The sequence below is a fragment of the Eleutherodactylus coqui genome, chromosome 11 (genome assembly GCF_035609145.1).
Source record: "Eleutherodactylus coqui strain aEleCoq1 chromosome 11, aEleCoq1.hap1, whole genome shotgun sequence".
Taxonomy (NCBI): domain Eukaryota; kingdom Metazoa; phylum Chordata; class Amphibia; order Anura; family Eleutherodactylidae; genus Eleutherodactylus; species Eleutherodactylus coqui.
The window spans coordinates 122,505,952-122,520,915 of record NC_089847.1 but is presented as its reverse complement, the minus strand read 5'-3'; positions in this window follow the sequence as shown (position 1 = coordinate 122,520,915).

The window sequence follows — 14,964 nt, the reverse complement described above, 5'->3', positions numbered from 1 at the left end:
CTCCCCCATAACAGTGTGTCCTCCGCAGATTCTCCCCCTTACAGTGTGTCTTCCGCAGATTCTCCCCCATAAGTGTGTCCTCCACAGATTCTCCCCCTTAACAGTGTGTCCTCCACAGATTCTCCCCCTTAACAGTGTGTCCTCCACAGATTCTCCCCCATAAGTGTGTCCTCCACAGATTCTCCCCCTTAACAGTGTGTCCTCCACAGATTCTCCCCCATAACAGTGTGTCCTCCACAGATTCTCCCCCATAACAGTGTGTCCTCCACAGATTCTCCCCCATAACAGTGTGTCCTCCACAGATTCTCCCCCATAACAGTGTGTCCTCCACAGATTCTCCCCCTTACAGTGTGTCCTCCGCAGATTCTCCCCCATAAGTGTGTCCTCCACAGATTCTCCCCCATAACAGTGTGTCCTCCACAGATTCTCCCCCATAACAGTGTGTCCTCCACAGATTCTCCCCCATAACAGTGTGTCCTCCACAGATGTTCTCTACAAGAAAAAATTGACAAACGATCCAAAAGTACTCCAAGATCGTGCCAATAGAAACTACAGTTTGTACCGCAAACAAGAAGCCTTCACATAACACCAATCACCAGAAATATACAATACAAAAGGATATACATATAAATTTTATATCACTGTTGCAGCATCCGAGGAGCCGGTCCTGGCCTTGGAGACGGCAAGGATTGGAGTAGGGCCTTGTCACATTGGCACTACCGTCTCCCACTCGGATGATAGCCGGAGACACATCCCAGGGGCCGAGGGCAGGCTAGTAAATGGCGTTTGTAGCTTATTTGTACCCGTGGTTGTCATTGTTCCTCTGTGGTGAAACTGAAGATGTAATATAGTCCAAACACACGGATAGTAGAGAAAACACACAATTGCTGGGAATGGTCGGCAACTGGAACTTTACTTGGGTAACCGTAGATAAATACAGGGTACAACAGCTTGACAGAGTTCAACGAAACACACCAGTGCAGGCAGAATTAGTGGTGAGGACAGGCAGGCGGACACAGGATGACACTGGGCCCACAGTCCGAGTTATGTGTGTAGCACCGCTCCTGGAAAATACTCCTTAGCCAGGCACAAACTCTCTACCGGTCACTTGCTTCAGACGACGGGAACTCTACATAACGGACTATACACTTCAATCACACTTCGGGGTAGGGGTCCTGAGGAAAACATCTAGGCCACCTCTCCGTTTCTTCCATCCTCACCACATGCAGGTTGAAGGTATCTGCATGTGGCCGGCACTCCACAGCACAACTTGTCCCCACTCTACACCAGACTCAGACTAAGGACCGAGACAAAAGACCCAATCATCCACCGTGCAAACACATATATGAAACATGGTCACATGACTTACAAAACACATTTTTAGACATGACCCAGACAGTAACCCATTCAGTGCTTCAGCTAGGCTGTACTTCCTCCGAGGAGACAGTCTGTGGGGGTGACCTTCTTCTTGCCGGGACCAGAGCTCCTGGTCGAATGAATGGACTGTTCCGGAGCGGGGAAACAGCAACAGATGGCGGCAGCAGCAGTTCCTGCAAGTCGGGTTCATTGCCTCAGTAGTAGCGCGGGCTTGTAGGTGTGTAACCAGTGGGTAGACCCACAACGACTCCAGCAGACATGTTACTGGTGGGCGGAGATGCGTTGATTGCCAGCGTCAGATCAAGCGGCTCACTGGCTGTAGAGGAAATCTCCTCCTCTGGGTGGTCCTCCAGGACACTAGGCTGTTCCGCGGAGAGGCAACTCCCCTCTTCTTTCTCTCCAGCCATGGCGGGAAGTTCTTGGCACAAATTCCTTGGTGGGAAAGTCCTGTAGTGAAACAGAACCACACGGTTGGGCGCCATATTGCACCACCATGCCACTTTCTTCTCTACCAGCATAGTGCAAATCAGGCAACACTATAGGGTCTAGTAATCTCACCTGTCTTCGGTTCATCACATACCATACCGCATCCTAATGTCATAGGAAGGGTTGGGTAAGGGATCTACCCGACTCTGCATACTCTTGAGTGCAGACACACAGTCTTGTCCTCCTGGTATTCTTCTCAGGGGCTCAGCGGACTGGAAAATACTGACTTGACGATACTCCAGACGCGGGCTTGCAATTTCCTCCAGTCTGGGCATCAAAAATGGCAGAGGCGACTTCACTCCGTCCATGTGGGAACAGGCACAGAAGGGTTTTATCCTATTTGTGACATGTCAAGATAGCTTTGACCTGGAGTATCCAATGAGAAGGTCTTGGCCTAGGAGACAGGAGGGATTGGAGTAGGGCTTCGTCACATTGGCACTACCGTCTCCAACCCGGACGGTAACTGGAGACACGTCCCAGGGGCCAAAGGGCAGGCTATTAAATGGGATTTGTAGTTTAGTGTTTCCATGTTTGTCATGTGTGACGCCACCGTTCCTTCCTCCGTGGTGAAACTGAGGATATAATAAAGTCCACACACACGAATAGTAGTGAAAATACAGAATTGCTGGGAACCGTCAGCAACTGGAACTTTACTTGGAAAAACGTTGATAAACACACGTACAGCAGCTTGACGGAGCTCAATGAAACACACCAGTGCAGGCAGAATTAGTGGTAAGGACAGGGAGGCAGACACAGGATGACACTGGGCCTACAGTTTGAGTTATCTGTGTAGCACCGCTCCTGGAAAGTACTCCTTAGCAAGGCATGAGCTCTCTACCGGTCACTCACTCACTTTGAACGACAGGAACTCTGCACAGTGGACTCCACACTTCAATCACACTTTGGGGTAGGGGTTCTAGGGAAAACTTCTAGACCACCTCTCCGCTTCTTCCATATTCACCATATGCAGGTTGAAGGTACCTGCATGTGGCCGGCACTCCACAGCACAACTCCCTTGTCCCCGCTCTACACCAGACTCAGACTAAAGACGAGACAAAAGACCCAATCATCCGCCTTGCAAACACATATATGAAACATGGTCACATGACTTACAAAAGATACATTTTTAGACATGACCCAGACAGTAACCCATTCAGTGCTGCAGCTAGGCAATATACTCGATATTCATCCACATATAACACACTGACAATACACATAAGCATGAGACTACATAGATCAATCAGAGCCTTCCAAACATGAATTTTTGTACACTACACTGTAATTGCACCAACGCGCACAATAAAGTTATGTCATTTTTACTGCAGTGAGCATGCTGTAAAAACAAGAACCCTCCCCCACCCCAAAGATGGCAGAATTGGGTTTTTTTTCCATTGATCCCCACTTAAAAATTTTTACACGTTTTTTATTACATTAAATGGTACCATTGAAAAATATGACTGCTCCCGCAAAAGCAAGTCCTTAGATGGCTATGTCACCTGAAAAATAAAGAGGTTAGGATTTTTTGAAAACGGGGAATAAAAAAAAATAAAAGTAAGAAAAAATGTTTTCATCCTTAAACACTAGAGCCGCCGTGGGAGACATTTCTGACTCCAACAGTTCAAAAGAAATGCAGTAAAACAAACCGTTCTTTGTGTTAAGGGGTTAAGCCAAATTTGGCCGCAGCTTCTAAGAAAGATTTGGAAGTGTTGAATACGATTTATAAACTTCCCAAGAACATTGAGCGAAGTCTACTCTATGTCCAGCAGAGGGCGCGGTGGCACCCAGCCTGATCTCTATCTGGACACCCTCGCTGTTTGTTCTTCGCTTTGCGCTGACGTCTGTGTATATATAGGAGTTTAAACAACAGGACGGGTGACGTCAGGAGATTATACAATCGGAGGGGAACGTCTTGTGCTCATTTAATGCATCTTGAAAGAAATAGAAGCGTCTCCACTACTGTACCTGGCACGACGCTGGGCGCTGCTGAGAGACATCTTGTCATTTATTATTAATTACCAATCATATACTTCGCAAAGACACATTCAGCAGCGCTGTACGGGATGTACCCGGACCCCCAGAGGGCTCATACATGTACGCCCACATTTCCATTGAACTCTGTGGAGGTTATGAAGACCTATGAACCACAGTATGCCAGCGTAGCCATGAATTAACAGGCTTGACTTAGTTCTGGCTGCAGGCTGGTGACCCTAAAACTAGTTCTACTCCAAACCTGCCCTGATTGATGCTTCTTTGCCTTGGCTACTACACTGAATTTCACCTTTATTAGCGGCCCGGCCCTCTCACGATTGGCGCTTTTTTTGTATGGAAATTCTCCCCGTGACCCCGGAGTGCAGCATAAAATCAGGTGACAAGTTTTCTGTGGATCAGTTTCAGTGTGAACTCACATCAGATGGGAAAATCCAGCGATCTGAGTGACTTCCAATGAGGCCGGGTCATCAGTGCTAGACTTGCCGGGGCCAGGATTTCACTACCAAACATGTGGGGTTTTCTCGTGTAATGGTGTGGAGAGTATACAGAAAAAGGCGTGATCAGGGAAAACATCCAGCGGAAGAGGATGTGAACAATTCGTCACCAAAAAGGGGTCTGAGGAGGATGTCAGGAATCGTTCTGATGACAGGTGCCGCACAGTGCTGCTGCTCCAACTAATGTGTCTGAACGCACGATTTATCATTCCTTAGCACAGATGAGCTATAACAGCCGGCGGCCAGTTCCAGCACCATTGTGTCTAAGAGAAATAGAAAGATGAGACTCCAGGGGGCAAAATAACACAAAAATTGTATCACTGAGCAGCAGAAAAAAATCACCTGGTCTGATGAATCCAGATTTCTGTTCCGATGGGAGGTCAGAATTTGGTGCAAGCGGCATGAATCGATGACCCGTTCCTGTCAGCTGGTCAGAACATGTAAGACCTCCATCTATTCTGCAGCAACTACAAGAAGCTTCCTGTCTGCAGGGGCCGATATTCCTGCAGGACAATTTCATCACCAAGTGGGATCTGTACCACAAGGAATCACAGCAGTTCTGAAGGCCACAGGAGTCCAACGTTACTAGATGGGGTCTCTAATAAAGTGGCCAATCGGTGTATATTGTAGTAGTGCAGTTCTATGTAAACGCATCCTGGTATCACAGTGAGCTATGCTCCATGATAACTTTACTCTGCTACATCTCTATAGTGGCTTCGCAGGATGGGATCTCTGGGTCTATGAGGGGTTAATCCGGGATGCGGGGAGACGAGCGCACTTGGTGCTCTTGCTGGGATGTGTAAACATGTTCTTGGCAGGATGCAGGTTTGGTTTTGAAATGCGCTGCCCGGCAAAGCTTCAGAGGCATACAGAAATCCATCTTCCCCGCTCTGCAAATCCAATTACCAAATACAGGCAGCCGGGTGACATTATTCCACAGCTACTAGGAGACGGCTAAGTCCTCCGCCATCAACAACATAAGATGCAGGATCTTACGGAGGGGCCGGTGTCTCTCTATTCCCACTATGGTACGTCGCTCCGTGCACTAATACCTTATGGGATAGTATAATCGACCCGATCTATTCTTACTATCGTACGTGTTTCCCTTTATGACTATGTTAATACAGTTGCGTTTTAGGGTCCATTTTTTGGTTGCAGCACCCAAACTCAATCTAAACTCTTTGTCAAAAACAATTGCGCCCTCTAGAAGAAGTTGCCGTTTGGTTGTAAAACCTGGCATGCAGTTACATCTTAGGGCTCCTTCACACTGGCAAAAAAAAATCGGCGATTTTCTCACGCTGTGAGAGTGAATAAAAATGTACGATTATGAAACCAATTAATTTCAATGGTTTCATTCTCATTTGCGATGTTTTCCCTCCTGTGATGCTGCGTGAAAAAAAATTGCAGCATGCCCATTCTTTTTGTGACATCGCCCATTGTTTCCAATGGAGCCAATGACAGCATCGCCAGCCCCATTGAAAGCAATAGGAGAAGATCGCGATCCCCAGCCATGGCTGTGAAAGCTGCAGCAGAGGATTCCTTCAGCCTTGCAGGGATGTGAGCCCGTCATGTCCAGGTTTAACCTTGTTCTCAATGGGGCCGGCGGCAGCAGCGCCAGCCGCATTGAAGACATAGGGAGAACATTGCAATCTCCTGTCACTGCTGTGACAGCAGTGGCAGGGGATTCCTTCGTCCCTGCGGGGAGTCCCCTCATCACTGAACACTGTGACAGCAGCGGCAGGGGATTCCTTAATCCCTGTGGGGAGTCCCCTCATCACTGGACACTGTGACGGCAGGGTGTTCTGTGATGAGGGGACTCCGCATGGGGATGAAGGAATCCCCTGCTGCAGCTGTCACACCAGTGACAGGAGATCGCAATGTTCTTCCATTGCTTTCAGTGGGTCCGGCTGCCCCATTGAAAGCGATGGGATGAAGAGATTCCCTGCAGTGATGCAAGGCTCTTTTCACATCAAAACGCCTTGCATCCAGGGTTTTATAAAAGGTTTGCGAGAGCGATATCTGTCCGTGATTCACAGCCTGATATCACTCTCGCCAGTGTGCAGGAGCCCATTGGCAGATATGTAAATGGTTGGCGTTGTGGTGTTATTAGATGAACGGTCTTGTCACCGGAGGCCCTAAAAGTGGTTCCCCCCTTGGTCTATAAGAGGATCTCGGAGGCTCCTTGTATGTAGTGACCTCTTCTTCCGCTTGTGTAGAGCTTGTTGGCCACTAGACGCCTCTACGACGCAGAGAAGAGATTTCACCCCGTTACCAGAGGGGGCGCATTATTGGGATGTGAGAAGCTGGATGGTCATATCGATGAATTGTCCCCCACCGGGCTGTTCTGACCAAATTGTTAGGAGGTGTTGGGATCAGTGGATATGTGAGGGCACACAAGGTGACCGGGCTCAGGACGCCCCCTACAGACCACCAGTAGAGAGGAGCTTCTGACCAGATTGTTAGGAGGTGTTGGGATCAGTGGATATGTGAGGGCCCACAAGGTGACCGGGCTCAGGATGCCCCCTACAGACCACCAGTAGAGAGGAGCATCTGACCAGACTGTTAGGAGGTGTTGGGACCAGTGGATATGTGAGGGCACACAAGATGCCCGGCCTCAGGACCCCCTACAGACCACCGGTAGAGAGGAGCGTCTGATCGTCCGACAAGCACCAACTATTTTGGTGTCTGCCATCCAGAGACAGGTGGCGCCATCGTTACACCCCTGTGTCTGTCGGAACCATTTCCAGGCGCCTGGCTGAAAAATGTTTGGTCTCTCATAGTGATGCTGCAAGATTAAAAAATCCCTCCTATTTTTAGGCGATTCCTCACAAGGCATCACCCACTTTTCTCTATGGGACTGCTTAATAAATTGCCCTCGCATGTCCTGTGATTTACATGCCAGTGCGATTTTTAACACTGAAACTATTGGAAGTACTTGCGAGATTTTGACACATGACAATTGCAAGTATATAGACCTGATGCCGTTTTTAAGCAAAAACTTATCACGCTCGCATGCAGAATCACAAGTTTAAGAGTGCGATATTGTAGTCGCCAGTGGAATCCTGCATTAGGGGGAGATTCATTAAGACTGGCGGTTCATATGCTGGTTTTAATACTATCCCCATTGGTGCACGATGCAGTTAATACAGGATGGATCACAGAAAAGTAGTCTGCACCAGACTCTTAGGGCTCCTCCACACTGGCAAGTGCGATATAGCTGCCTGAAAAACAATCTTGCATCGTATCACTGCCGCCTCGAAGTTCGTGCGTTGTGATCCAATAAATCAGAGGCTCCATAGGGAAACATGGGTGGGAAATAATACCCCGTTTCCCTGAAAATAAGACATAGCATGATTTATCAGAATATTTGAGGATGCAAAATGATTTTTCAGGCTTTTTGAGGATGCTTGAAATTTAAGCCCTACTCCAAAATTAAGCCCTGCTAACAGTTAATTTAAAAAGTCAATTTAAATAGTGTCCAGGCAGCTATACATGTAAAAAAGTTACAAGTTTTTGAACAAAAATTAATATAAAACACTGTCTTATTTTTGGGGAAACACAGTAGCAAAACTAAGAAAGATAGGGCAGGCAGCGATTACCAAATCTTGGAATGTCTCACTCGCCAATATGCGATTTTTACCATGGATGCCAAACCACCTCCCATCACTTCAGTGAAGCAGCGATCCTCCGCAACGGCTGTCAGCTGCGGCAGAGGATCACAGAGTTTCTCCCATTGTTTTCAATGAGGAAACCTTGCATCGCATCGCCTGCACCTAGCATGTGGTGTGATGCTGCCGCCGGCCCCGCTGAGGACAATGGACACTGCGATGCAAGAGCATATAGAAATATAGAAGATACTGCGAAATGTATATGACCCCATTCAAAAGAATGGGGTTTATATTTGTGCGTCTCGTAACGTACAAATCTGGAGCAATTTTCCCGACCGTGTGAAGGCGGCCTTAGAGCGAATTAGTGAGTTCTGAAAGACTAGAAAAATGAATGGAGCTACAATGCGCATGCTCAGCCACCAAGCTATTCATTTCAATGGGAGCGCCGAAAATAGCCGAGTTCAAGCGCTTGGCAATTTCTGGCGCTCTCATTGAAATTAGTGGATCGGTGATGAGCTTGTGCGCTGCAGTGCCATTCATTTTGTTACTCTCTCAGGGGACACGAGACCCCCATTCTGGCAATCGTGGGGTTCCCGGCGGTCAGACCACTACTGATCAACTAGCTATCTCCTATATTGGGAGATAGGGGATAACTTAATGTTACGAACATACCCCTTTAATGACTTCCAGGGGTATGTACATGTTATTAAGCCAATTATATCCTCAGCCCATTCTTGTGTATTCCAAATACTAAATATTAATGCCTGATAAGTAACACAGCCGCGGACCTGCTTGTTGATGGTTTCCAGATGCCTAGATGGGATTTTTTCCTCTCTGTGCAAAACTTTGTATTTGTTTTATTTGCTTTTCCATCTGTCGCCTTAGCGAGATCGGACGCCAAAAAGCCAAAGTCGGGATATTTTTATTTTTAGATCTTTTTTTCTGTGTAAACACTTTCAGAAATTCCATAATTTCTAGATTAGAATGTTCATTGCTCTGCAGTTGTCATTAAATTGCAGAATGTTGGGACCATTCAGGTCATTACCGGTAATCTTCCATTAGGCCAATGTCTGGGAGCGACAACCCTTCCTCTCCCCTCCGCCCTACAGGGGCAACATACCGGGGCAGCCCCCTGCCGGTCACTGGAAGCCACTCTGCATGCCTTCTCAAATTCTCATCAACATCTGGAAGCAAAATAACCCATAATATTAATAGACTATGACCCCGGGCTTGGCAGGATTGCATCCGTCTACATGGGGATTTAAAGGGCCAGTGTCGTCATTTTCTGTGTGCTTTATAACTGAGGATTTCTTCTAATTTTACTTACCTTCTCCTCTCACACATCCATTCATTTTTGTTCAGCATTCTAGGGACCGTCAAGGCTTTGGATTATAGAAAAACCAAAAAATTGGATATTTTACAGAGACATACAATTTGTTGTCCTACCAAAAGTAATTGGACACCTGAGCAAGAATGAAAAATAGTATTTATTTCTATATGTTAATACTTAGTGGGGCTCCTTTGGCCCCTAATGACATCAGATACTCTCTGTGGCATACTTTCTACTAATGTCTGAAACACTTCAGCTGGTATTTCCCTCCATTCATCCTGCAAACGTCTGATGAGTTCTCTAAAAAAAAAGTGAATCATCCCGTCTACAGTGGTGCAAGGAGCGTCATCTGGACTGTTGAGCAATGGAAGAATGTTCTATGGAGTGATGAATCACACTACTCCAACTTCATATCAGAGAGACGTACCTAGGTGTGTGTTGTGCCAACAGTTAATCACTGTAGAGCTTTCATTATAGTCTGGAGATGTTTTACATGGCATGGTCTCGGTCCGTTGGTTGTAGTGAAAAGAACCATGAACACGGAGGTGACCCTGACATTAGAGACAATAATGTGCTGCTAACAATGTGGTGATACTCTGGGAATGGTCGGCCATACTTCCAACAAGACAAAATTTGCTGCAAATGGGCGACATATGAACGCACCATTTGGGTATATTTACACATAGTGGCAATGAAGTGATCTCATCTGCACACTGTAAAATAAAAGCTGCAGCGTAAATTGGACTGCGGTGTACATTTTAACCCCTTCCCGCTCCAGGGCGTAAGTTTACGTCCTAGGAGCGGGATACTTCCCGCAGCAGGGCGTAAACTTACGTCCTGGGGATAGCGCGAGATCACATATGATCCTGCGCTATCCCGCAGCAGGAGCCGGCTGTCAGTCACAGCCGGCCTCCCGCTGAAACAGCGCGCGGGGGGGGGGGCTGTTAAGTAGATCGCGGCAGGGAAAGAGTTCACAGAGGGAGCGCACTCCCTCTGCGTCTTCGGCCGGCTCTCGCGATATTTTCGCGAGAGCCAGGCCTGTCGCCATGGCAATAGGATGCCAGACACTGGTGTCCTGTGTTGCCAGTGCCTGAGATCGCCATGCCTTATCACAGCGATCATCAGGGCTGTGGTGAAAGTCCCCCAGGTGGACACAAATGTTGTAAAAAAAAAAAGATTAAAATATGAATTAAAAAAATGTAAAAAAACATGCTTTTTCTCAGATTAGCATAAAAAAAGGTTAAAAAAATTTAAAACCCCACATATTTGGTATTGTCGCATCCATAACGATGCATACAATAAGTTGCACATGCTTTTGACTGTGCAGTGAAAAAAGCGTTAAAAAAATGCTACAAAACTGAGGCAAAATGCTAATTTTTAGCATTTTGCCTCACTAAAAACATATTAAAAGTGATTAAAAAAGCCGTATGTACCCCAAAATGGTACCAATAAAAACTATAGCTCGTCCCGCAAAAAATAAGCTCTCATAGAGCACCGTACATCAAAAAATAAAAAAGTTACAGGACTTTGAATGCAGCGATTTAGAAAATAAAAAAAGATTTCCAAAAAAAGGGGTTTTATTGCAGAAAAGTGGAAAAACCTAAAAAAAATGTAAGAATTTTGGTATCATTGTAACCGTACCGACCCGCAGAAAAAATGGATTGTCTCATTTATGCTGCATGATTAATGCTGTAAAAAAAAAATCTATGGCAGAATTGATGCGTTTTCTCTCCCTGCTATCATAAAAAAAAAAAAGTTTTACAATATAGTCAATGTACCCAAAAATGATGCCGATAAAAACTATGGTTCGCCATGCAAAAAACAAGCCCTTATATGGCCGCGTCGACGGAAAAATAAAAAAATTATGACTTTTGATAAATGGAAAAGAAAATCCGCCAACAATCGTTGCGTCCTTAAGCCCAAAATAGGCCGTGTCATTAAGGGGTTAAATCCCCAGCATGTTAATTTATGCTGCAGACTTTCAGAGAGGATTTCACTTCTTCAAATGAAGGTGTAAAATCAGTATCAGAATCCGCGGATTACATGTGGATTTTGATGCAAATACAAAAATTCCCTGTGGATAATCATGTAGCTGTTATTTCTCTTATGCTCCTCATTTATCAAACTTTGTTCTTCTAACCTTCACCTCGATGACGTATTGCGATCTACTGCAAAGTGCAATAATCACAAACGTAAAATCGCCTAAGATTAATATTGAAGCTGCGTTCACAAAACATGACTTTCAAAACGCTGCAAAACTGCAAAAATTGTGGCAAAATTGTAAAAAATATTCAATTTTTTTAGCTTGTCCTGATTATTGTTTGGCCATTGTTTTGCATTAACCGTAAATCTTGAGTGACCGCACAACGAGATACCAGTTATATCCTGCTGTCATTGCTTTCATCTACTGGAATTGATGCCCATGTGTGAGCTGGGCATGCTAGTAAACAAAATGGCATTGCCAAAGTGGTATCAGTATGGTATGCACCTGCTGTGTTTATGAGCGGATTGGCAGGTGTGTCCTGGGTTTAGTCGCGCGCTGAGTTACATGACCTGGGCATGGTCTGGCACAGTAATAGGGTTGCAGATATTGCAGTTACAGTGGTATCAGTGGTGGGGAGTTGGTGGGACCTGATACAGTTTGAGAATACAACAACCCGTCATTAGAAAATGCATAAATGGCGCTACGAGGCTGGTATCATCCCCATTACAGAGTAGATTTACCATCTATGGAAGAGATGAAGAATCACTATTACTGGCTCCTGACATGACGATGATCCCAGTCCTTGTTCGTCTTAAGCTCCTGAGGTTCTGGACTCAGATCAGAAGCCAAGTAGAAGCTTCAGTCATTCGGCCAAAACTTTCTGTGATCGCAGTCCCAGTGTTTGTATGTCAGTAAATGGCAACGATGCTCTCTTTAGTTGTCCAGAGTCCATCAGAACCCGAGTCAATGCAACCGAGTGCTATATCCAAGTGTGTGCTTACTGTAGAGGAAACTATATGCAGCGCATGATGCTTCCCGAGGAGTGAGGGGAACCTTTTCTCTCTCTGCAGGCACCACACTTGCTTGTAGGGACCTTGACTAAATCACCCAGGGTCAGGACAAGATGATTTGGCATACTAGACAGGCAAATTGTTCCCTGCCACCCTCAACCCCTAGAATAAAGGTGTAACTAAACACTCCTGGGCCCCAATGCAAAATCTGTAATAGCGTCCCCTATCTACCAGATGCCATTTATAATACTGGTGTCGTCTTATGTGATAGAAGGACCTTTGGGCAACTGAAGGTTTCAGGGCCCGGTAGCAACTAATACCTCTGCACCCCTTATAGCTACACCCCTACAATAGAATCAATTAAAAACTACCTTACTTTTTAATGAAAATGATTTAAACATATCTTAAAAGAAACAGGGATTTGTTCTGGTGACTCACTTCACTGCTTTACTTTTCTTCTCCGTTCAGCCCAGACCATCCAAGCGATTTCTCCCTAAGACTGCTGAGTTTGGTCCCAAGATATTTTAATCCCATAATTAATATAGATTCCTTATCCTACCCGAAAATTAATACAGACCCCAGATCAGACCCCATATTTAATACAAACCCTTTATCCAACCACAAAATTAATATCGGCCCCAGGTTCTACCCTGTAATTAATAGACACCACAGACCAGATCAGACCCTGATTTAAGTCCACAGACCTGACCATTAAAAAACAAACAAAACCTGTCCTCCTTCTGTCTAGGTGTCACTCATTCTGTTTTGTGCCTGCTTTCACTGCTGGTACTACTGCTGCCGCTGACTCTCACCACTATGCCAGACCTCTCTCTTTATACAGACCCCAGACCAGGCCTCCATTTACAGTGGATATAAAAAGTCTACACACCTCTGCTGACTGCCATGTTTTTGTTATGACTAATTATTAGTATTATTTATAGTACCAATGTTTCTGGTGGCGCAATAATGTTACTTACTAATGTAATGTATAGTAAAAGGGATTCAAGTTGGTCAAAATACTTCCATGCAAATAGTAAGCTATTGCCATTATTTGCAATTTTGCTGAACAGTGCAAACACCTATAAATAAGAAAACGTCAGTAAATGTACAAAATAACAATACTGATACTGCAACATTTAAACCTGTGAACATTCCGAAGGGATACAACCAATGTTTCTGTTGGCATGATGCGCCACTTACTAATATACACTGTAAGAAATTGGAGTTAGTACAAATATTTCCAAGCAAATAGTGAGCTATTGGCATTATTTACAATTTTCCAGAACATTGCAAACAGTGATTTACGAGCTTCAGCAGCTTGCTGAGGAGACATGTTGGCTCGTTGCTTTCGCATATAAGCTGCATGTAATTTACGAAATTTAACAGCTCACTGAGGAGACATGTTGGGTCGTTGTTTTCGCATATGAGTTGCATGTGATTTATGAACTTCAGCAGCTCGCTGGGGAGACATGTTTGCTTGTAGCTTTCGCATATCTGCTGCACAAGTTATACAAACTTCAGCTGCTTACTGAGGTGAAATCGTGGCTGTGTCATGTAAGCTACATTAGCTGCACGGTGGTGTTGAACCCTCTGTGTTGACATGTTTACACATTAGGAAGGGTTTGTGTCAACACTGGACAACGGTTGACAATTAGAAGAAGGCTGGCCTGCTATTGGCGGCATTAGTACTGGATATGACATGATATCACATTCAGGAGATGTGAAGATAGCAGTAAAGGGCTATGCTTCAATGTTGTTGTTGGTCAGTATGCACCGCCAGCTATGTATGTGTACATTTGTGAGGTGTAATTTATTGGGGTCTCCACACCGGTGTGCAGCTGTGTCACAACCAGCTACAAACTACAAGACTGAGTAATGTTGTATCCATAGCAACTGACGCCGTGGGGATTTGTGGGGGATGTAGTTTGGCTATAATCCCTAATTCAGTACACAAGGATGAAGGAACCGTGATGAAATCACTATCATGTGATCAGGCTCTGCTAGTTTAGGACCTGTAATGACGTCACCATCATGTGATCAGGGGGCGGAGCTCATACACGATGTGACTAATCACATGGCATGACATTATTACAGGTCCTGTGAGTACACATATGCTGTCAGGTTCTGTGTTTTATATATGCTTTAGAACCTGTGAAAGCTGATCTGTGATTGGTTGATATGGACAGCAAAAGTCATTTCATAAATCTTCCGCTAGTGTTGCCTACAGACACTCAGCTAGGAGTCAGTAGAAAACTCCAAAGCGGGCCTTACAATAATGATGTGTGTATTACCCCTATACACTAAGATATGGAGGCGGCATGTGCCTATAATAAGGTCGGGGTTGTTTATTTCTGCACCCTGCACCTCCATAAAGCCACAGCGGCTCTTACATCTGTGTATTCGCAGACTTTCTCTCAGTGGGTTAAGAGCCACAGACTCCGAGCCAAGAAAATAACTTGCAAAACACAAACCGATAAAGACCCCGTGAATCTCCATGGCAACGGCTCCGAGTTCTACAGCAAAACAAATGACTTTCTGTCTAAATATTTCCAGGAGTGTTTCCATGAGATGTGACCAAGGCCGAGAGCCAGAAAATAATAAGATAACAGGGTGAACCCAAAAGTACGACATCAGTGGTCTCTGGGATGTAGGGTCAGAAGTATACGCATCACTCTGGAATACACGC